The 7,816-nt window shown below is 40.8% G+C and overlaps 1 long non-coding RNA gene across 1 annotated transcript; it reads left to right on the forward strand.

The window, feature by feature from the left end:
• The first annotated feature begins 2,277 nt into the window (after positions 1-2,277).
• Positions 2,278-7,277, forward strand: LOC112978425. Its single transcript, XR_003257887.1, has 3 exons — positions 2,278-2,514; positions 2,603-2,630; positions 3,114-7,277. It is a non-coding gene; the product is annotated as an uncharacterized LOC112978425 (long non-coding RNA).
• The last annotated feature ends 539 nt before the right edge of the window (positions 7,278-7,816 follow it).

A 7,816-nucleotide genomic window follows, 5' to 3' on the forward strand; every position in this document is an offset into this window, starting at 1 on the left:
CATCTCCGTTATTGCTGGAGTCCTGATGTAAGAGTTGCTTTGTTTAAGAGTCATTCTTCAGTTTTGATGGGGAAAATTTTACTGAGAAGAGCAGCTTGTTTAGCAGCAAACTTTTTCCCCTCCTTAATTTGGGAGTGAACGTTTATTTCTCCAAAAATAACTTTGCTGTTAATACTCGAAATAAAAGATCAATCACAAGGCTTAGGTCAGAAAAATATTTTTAAACTTCAACCTAACATAAAGAATATGTAGTAATTAACAATTACTTTTGTATTCTACTGCTGTGAAAGAAGATTTGTGCAATCTAAATGGCATTGAATTTCAAATTTGGCAAGAGAATTTAAATGAAGAAAAAAATCAAAACTGTCGCAGTTTGTGTTGCAACTACAGTTTCATTCTTGTGTAACTTTAGAAGGTAATAAGCTAATTAGATGGGTTAAAGCAAATATGACTTAATCATTTGACTAATTCCTTGGGCCAGTTCTTCAAAGAATTCATGAAACTAGATTCTGTCCAATTTATAAAAATGGAAAGACCCTTGACTGTGACCACCTGATTTTATCATTTCCAGCTATGGCATCTTGCAGCACAGGCCCATACATCCCGAACACTTTCAGGCATGCTGTGTATGTGGCTGAGTCAGGGAAGCTTCCAAACCTTTAACTTACTTCCAAACCTTTAACTTACGTGACCATGGTGAAGCCTGGAATAAGCATCTTTATTATTCTCCTGAAAAATCCTGTTAGCAAGGCAATCTCCTCGTATCTAAGCCACTGTCTTGAATTTTGCTCAAGCAGTTGTCTGTTAAACTGTGTGGCAGCTTAGTCTCAGGGAGAAAATGCACACACAGACTGTTCTGTCTAGAAAAATGATATAGAAGGACAATTGTCCATTGGCACAGCACATACAGAAACATGCACTTAGATCTGTGTTTTACTGCTTTGGGGAAAATAGAAGTCTTCAGCTTCCAGGACTGTGAATCAAACACTTCTGACAAACTCAACACCTGTCCTAGAAGGATTTACTTAGGTGAAATAACCTCCAAAAAATCGATTTATGTCAGTAGCTATAATAAACACATTGTTCAAAGTTAAGAGGTCTCCAAGGCTTTGTATAATCAACTGAAATCTTAATTAAGTTCTTAAAATAAATTCCTCTGATAAGAATTTATCAGTAATTATAGACATTTAGTTGACCTGTAAGCAATCCCCTAAAATCCTCCTGCCACCAAAAAGAATTTTGTGGTTCATACTTATTACTGCAGTTAAAACGTTTTTTTTGCTTAAAGGTCTAAAAGAATGTCAGCAACCAGCAGCAAAAGAGGTGTGATAAGGCATCAGAAATCCATCAATTGTTTCTTAGCAAAGCTGCAAAATAAACTCTTGGAGCTCTACTAAAGTCAGTATTTATGCCTGGAATTAACTTGTCCCAGCATGCCGTCGGAGAATCTGGATAAATGTTTTGATAGAAATAAGATATCCTCTGTCAGAATTGTTAGTATCTTCCAAACACTAAACTCAAAGTGAGCCATACAGTGAAACACCAGAGCGTGCGGCTAAAATTACACAGAGGGGTTGGGTAAGGACAAACATATGTCAGKCTTAGGCTTCCTGCTAATGGCTTTGGACTTTGCAGCCCACTTAGCTTGCCAGAATTAAACAAAAGATACACAGTTTGTGGCTTTTTTGTGCCTTATTTTTTAACGCAATGCACAACGAACAAACCATATCCTGCAGCAAAACATGGTGCTTCGTAGTTACTGTACCAGTGGGCCAGTCCCCTGTCTTTGATTCCCCCCATCAAGACTATTCCCCGCAAGAACAATTCCTCATAATGAGACTAAAGGCTTCATTTCATGGAAAGATTCTGCCAGTCAGCTAAATGCTAACATCCATGGTCTAGGCAGTAGATCCTAGAGATCGTTCTTAAGGAGTGTGATTAAAAATATATTTCCCTGGGAGTGATTTTGCTGCTTGGGCAAATCTCTTACAGGTGCAATTTATTATGAAGGCCAGATTGCTTTCTATAAATGAGAAAGAAAAAGGGATCCAAAGAATAGACCATGATATGCAGCCTTGCCAGTAAGAAAAGTCTGAGGCAAGACTGCAAATTTTAGTGGAAGTAAAATTTGGGGGGAAAAATCCCTAGTAATAATGGGATATTTGAAAGGAACTATTTATTCTGTTCAAAATTCTCCAGTCTACAGAGTTGGTAGTTTCAGAAACAAACAAAAATACCCAAAGAAAAACTGTCAAACAACCTAACCTGATTATTGAATGTTGCCCTCTTTTGTATAGTATCGGTGGGACCGGCAATAGATTCGAGTCATCTGATGTGCAAGATTATTTGCTCTGCCATAGCCAATTTCATATTGACAGCAACCAACACYAGTGTTGAAGTTGGGTGACATCAACATTCAGTATCTGAGCTGCCAGTCCTCCCCCCCTTTTTTTTTTTTGAAGATCGGCAAAAGAACGTATAGGGACCTCCCTTGCCTGAGAGGCACAGAGCTGGGTAAGTGGATATTTTTGCAAATTTTTTAAAGAACATCCTCAGCTTCAATCTGACAACACAAAACTGATATGTTCCTCTTCTCTCCTAGGAGTGGAAATGTGAGGTCCAACCAGAAGGTAAGCTACCTGGTTAGTTTTAGCAAATCCCACGTCCATACCAAAGAATTTTCTCTAAAACTCCTTTCAATCTGAAATTCAAATATTCCTTGAAGGCAGCTCTCTTGCAAAATTTTCTAGTCTTTTTTTTTTTTTTTTAAACTATAATAGTTTATTCTTTTGTTTCTCTGGCTAAGGAAAATGCATTGTAGATTTTTTCTTTATCTCACTGTTTCAGAGGGATACATCTAACTTTTCAAAATGATTACCTTTTTTGAAAACTCTTTGCCACTGTTACATATACTGAATAAACTGAAGCCAAACTATCTCAGGTATATGTTTCCGTGACACACCAATATGATTGCTAGGATTGTAGCTGTCCATAACTAGAACTGAAAATTATTTTAGTGGTGAGCAAAGAAACAACAAACCTCCCCCTTCTCTATCCCCCTCCCTAAATCCTCTGAAAACGGTGTATAACAATTATTTGATCTTCCTCTGCAGCCACCCAGTGGAAACAGCCCCCTGAGCCGTTCCTCTTGGCACTTTCCGTCGGTGGTGTCGTGTGCCTTATCTCCGAGTCTCAGCACGCCGGCTCCCTCCTGGACCTCAGTCCGTTTGTCTGCCGATAAATGCTTTCCCATCTGGTTTTGGCTCCACACTGGATTTCTCCCGGACCTTGAAAGCAGTGAATAGTTTTGAAGGCAAATGACCAAGGAGGAGCAGGATACAATTTGAGGAGCCCTTTGCATGGGGTTTCTAAGTCCTGAAAGCCTCTCCTCAGCGTTGGTGATCCTCAGCTGCGTCCATGCCCTCGGGCAGTAGAGCCCTGGTAGGCGTAAGAGGCTGCCTTGGTCTCCTTGGCTCTGGCTCRGCCTCGGATTGCTTTCACTCCTCCTTCCTGAGCCGACTTTCCTCCTCACCTGCTGTTCCTCCTCTCTTCCTCGGGTGGCATGGCTCTTCTGGGAAAATGCACGTAACTTTTAAATCATATTTCTCTGGTACCACCTTCTGCTCTTTGTATTTCAGTATTAAATTTCACTGTTTTTTTTTAAATCAAACCACATMACATTTCTTTTTTGTGGTCATAGAAGCATGTTTGACATATTTAAATTGTCATTGTGAGGTTCTTCTCCAAACAGAGTTCAAACCATTATGTTAACAGTCTGTACCAGCCTCTTCCCAGCAGCTGTGTTTATACCTCTTCTTGCAAAATGGGTCTCTGATTAGGATTTTTGAATAGCTCATTCACAGAAAAAATGTCATTTTGAACCAGCTAAAGCTATTAAAAAATTTGGGATAAAATGCGATGAAAAGTTTTTGGTCTGAAGAAATGTCCATGGCAGCACCCTGCCAAATTTTAGGCCCAAAACACCATCACCACTAATAAGACAAATATGACAAAGATGAGGTTATTGGAATTTAATTTGTGCAAGAAATGTTTTCCTTTTCCTTGTTTTAAAAAATGTTTGACAGAGTCATTTGACTGAGGTGGAAAATTATATGTTTGGAATAGTCACCCAAAATGGTTAAAGTCTGGTAAATTATATACAACTGAAGATACGTTCTTTATCTTGGAATTGTCAGAGAACGGTAATTTCAGGCAATTTGACCCAAAATGAGTAACTGAGCATTGGAGTAATTCTGGGACAATTTCATGCCTGTTTAGACAACCTGTTTGAGAAACCAAAACCCCTCTTACATTCTGAATGACACTGCTGCATGTTACAGCCCCTGTGTGTTAGGCAAGTAGGTGGCGTATAGCCACTGTGTTCCTGCCATGCCGTGTCTTTCTGAGAGTGGAAAAGTTGGAGAAGCAGGAGTTGTTGTGTCAACAGCAATGCCTTCTCAGGTGCTGGGGACCCTACACACTTGCAAAATGTTAAGGCTAGAAGGAAAAGGTACCTAATCTGGTCTATTCCCCATTGTGGGAATGCAGCKGCACTTCCAGTATTCTGCAAATTTGGTTACGTGCTTTCCTGCTCTGAGTACTGGCATCGAACTAAAAGAGTAGGCATACCTTAAGGCAGGGAAACACAAATGCTGCTTCTGCTCTGTTAGACTGGAACACGTGATTAAACGACCAAAAGCTACTTTGTGTGCAAACTGCATATTTAACTGTTTTTTTAACTTGTAAGCCAAGGCCAAAGATTTATAAGTTTTTGTCGTGATTCATAAATCTAGATCTCCTCTTGTCCTTTTACTCTAGGCAAATGGCTTGTAGAGCAAATTGTAGTGGTTTGGATAAGTCTAGGTTTCAGCAGTCAGTCCTCTTAGGTCAGACATGTAAGAAACATCTGTAATTGTTTGAGGAATTTGGCACTAGATCTTGTACTTAAATCACATTTTTCCCTTTGAAAGTTAGAAATGTCCATGTGTACATTAGACACACAATCCACATACCTCTGCACTTGCAGAATCAAACAGGGTATCAGCTTGCTGTTACCTTGCAAATCCTACTGCAAAGTAAGAGCAAGTTGATAACCTTGTTGTAGTAAAAGAAACCAGCTTGAAGTTCTTCTAAACTGTGTACCTTTTTGTGCCCCAGAATAAAGCCCACCGGTTTTAAGGGGAATTGCCACTAAGTGGCAGGCTACATTAGTCTTCAGAATTTGCTACTTGGTTTGGATTTTGGATAAGAGTAAAATCAAAACGTCCTTTGAGTAATATTACACAAACTCTCCTTTCCGGGCAGAACTGCTGGGTTACGTGTGTAGCTGTCCCGTATTAGGCCTCTGAGCACAATTTACATGTAGTAGTACATAGTGTAGAATAAGGCCCTGATCTGGTAATGAGATCATGTGAATTCAAAGCATATTAAACTTAATCCTGTTTTTCCAGGATTATACTCTGCAAATTTAAAATTGCAGTGTATAAGAAAGACATAATGTTCCTGACTGCTCATTATAAAGAATTAGGCCCAACTCACTGGGAAGGGAGTCTTTAGTTCTGCCACCGAAAGCGGAATTTGGCAAATGGACTTCAGTGGGAGATTCAGCTGGTGACCTTTGCAAAGCAGAACAAATGATTGCTATGTTTGCGAAAACTGTGTTAGTGCTGGATRCTTCTGGTACAGCCTGAGCAAACAAAGTTTGAAAGTCCGGCTGTCTGTCGGCAAACTTTACCTTTTGATTCAGTCTACAGGTGCTATGGTATAGACCCGCCAGGCAGGAATTTGGGGCTCTGCTTTATGTGATGCCAAGTGCAATAGTGGGAATTTAATACTTTTGGAAAGTGATTTTGCTTATAGTAGAAAAGCTTGGTGAAAACAGGCAAAATCCTAAATAACGTGTTGAAATCAACTCCCGTGTGTCRGATTCCTGCATGGGATGTCCTTTGGTGGGCACGGTAGTTGTCTGAACATGCCAAGGAGGAGACTGCATTGACTATTCAGAGGCTTAGCTGCTGCTCTGGCCTTGACCACTGAAATGTTGGTAAGTTTGAGCTCCAGGCCGTATTTTAGTATTAGAGCTCTTCCTAGGAGCATTCAATGACCAGCCTCGTGCGACGGCACACCTCTCCATGTACAGCCCCTGTTTTATTCTGAGGGCAAACTTGGCTGGTTTTCAGCAGTGCTTCAGAGGCAGGGGTTTTTACTGTGGACCGATTTTGCAGGAACTACAGATAATGAAGGTAGGACAATCATCTCCTTTGAAGCCACCACCAAAATAAAAAATAGCTCTATTGTCTTCAGGATGTTACTGCTGTAGCACCATGGAAAACAGACATAAGGTTTTCTTGCAGTGCTTTCTGCCACCTCCTTTGCTCTCGTTTTCCTCTTTTTCTCTTCATGTCCTCTGGATTTTTTCCTTGAGGCTCTCTCATCTACATTCAGTCTCTCCCTCTGTTTTCACTTATTCTTTTACACACTTAATTCTGGGTAGTCAGTTCTAACTGCTTTTTTTTGCCTTTATTCCCTGGAAAACATCCACACCCTTTCTGTTCACTTCTCAGGGCTTTTCTGTATCCCAGAACTGGCATGTTTTAGCCAGCTGCCAACCTCTCTGCTCCTCCAGCCAAGGAGGTGGTGGAYAGCAAGAGACCAGACTCGTCTGAGTATCTCCCCTTGTGGGATATCCCTGGTGGCCGCTGCCTGTGCTCAGTGCAGTGCATCCCAGTACACAGTGGGGGTGGCAGGAGGGGTTGGCATCGAGAGTGCAAAGCAATCTGGCATCTTCCACAAATGCGTTTTTTTTTCCCTGTGAAAAATACAGGCTTCGTTTTCAGGAAGATTAACCTGTCTGGAAGAGATTTTAGCACCTCCAGGGGAATATAGTATAGTATTTCTCTTGCAGTCCTATCTGAACCACTTCAGGAAGTTGCAGTGAGTATGCTAGAGCTGACTGGCAGTTGTCAGTCGCTGGTTATACATCTTCAGTTTTTTTTCTTAGACAGGCTGAATTGCCCTGGTGCAGCCCTTCGGAATATAGAAGGGATTGGTGCAGCATTTTCATTTAATTGCTTGTGGAGATAGCTGCAGGACTGTGGTGTCAGAAAATATTGCTAAATCTCAGGAGATTTCTTGGTATTTTGTTGCCACAATAAGGTCATAGTTGTCACAGTGGCTTAGTATAGCCACAGAGTATGCATGCAATTATTTATGCAGCCTGAAAATGTAGTGCAAAAATAAAATATTGTGTTTATGTATCTGTGACTTGCATTTATTTGTGTTTTCTAATGCTACTTTTATCCTCTGCTGTATTGTTTAAATGCRTATTCCTCATATTTGACATTTATAAAGATGTTAAGCAGAGTTATATGCTGTCAGTTTGGTCACATTTTGCAACCAGTCTTAAATATGATCCTACTTGTGGGCTTGTGTCTCTCRGCTGTCTTTATTACGCAGGCATTTCAGTTTTGTAAATCCATATTTATAAGGAATTTGCTCCACAGGAGAACTGCTGTCGCATTGTTAATACCAGCAGGGCAAGTGGCCTGAAAACTGGGTGTTGCGCGTATATAGGCAGTTTCCAAAACCACTTGAGTTTTTTCAACTGTCCTAAAGCCCAGCCAATCTGTTGTGGAGCATTTTCAAAGCAGGATTAATACAACGCAGAGCTGCTGGTGAAATACAGGAAAGCAAGCGCACGAGACAAGGAGCTTGCTGTTCCCCTCCCCACCGTTGCCGTCACACGCTTGCCTTGTCTGAGAGTACCAAGGGATCGGTTCCTTCTGTGTGTCACAGTTGAGACCTCCTTGTTCAGGGA

The sequence above is a fragment of the Apteryx rowi genome, unplaced genomic scaffold (assembly GCF_003343035.1).
Source record: "Apteryx rowi isolate R43461 unplaced genomic scaffold, aptRow1 scaffold_93, whole genome shotgun sequence".
Classification (NCBI taxonomy): domain Eukaryota; kingdom Metazoa; phylum Chordata; class Aves; order Apterygiformes; family Apterygidae; genus Apteryx; species Apteryx rowi.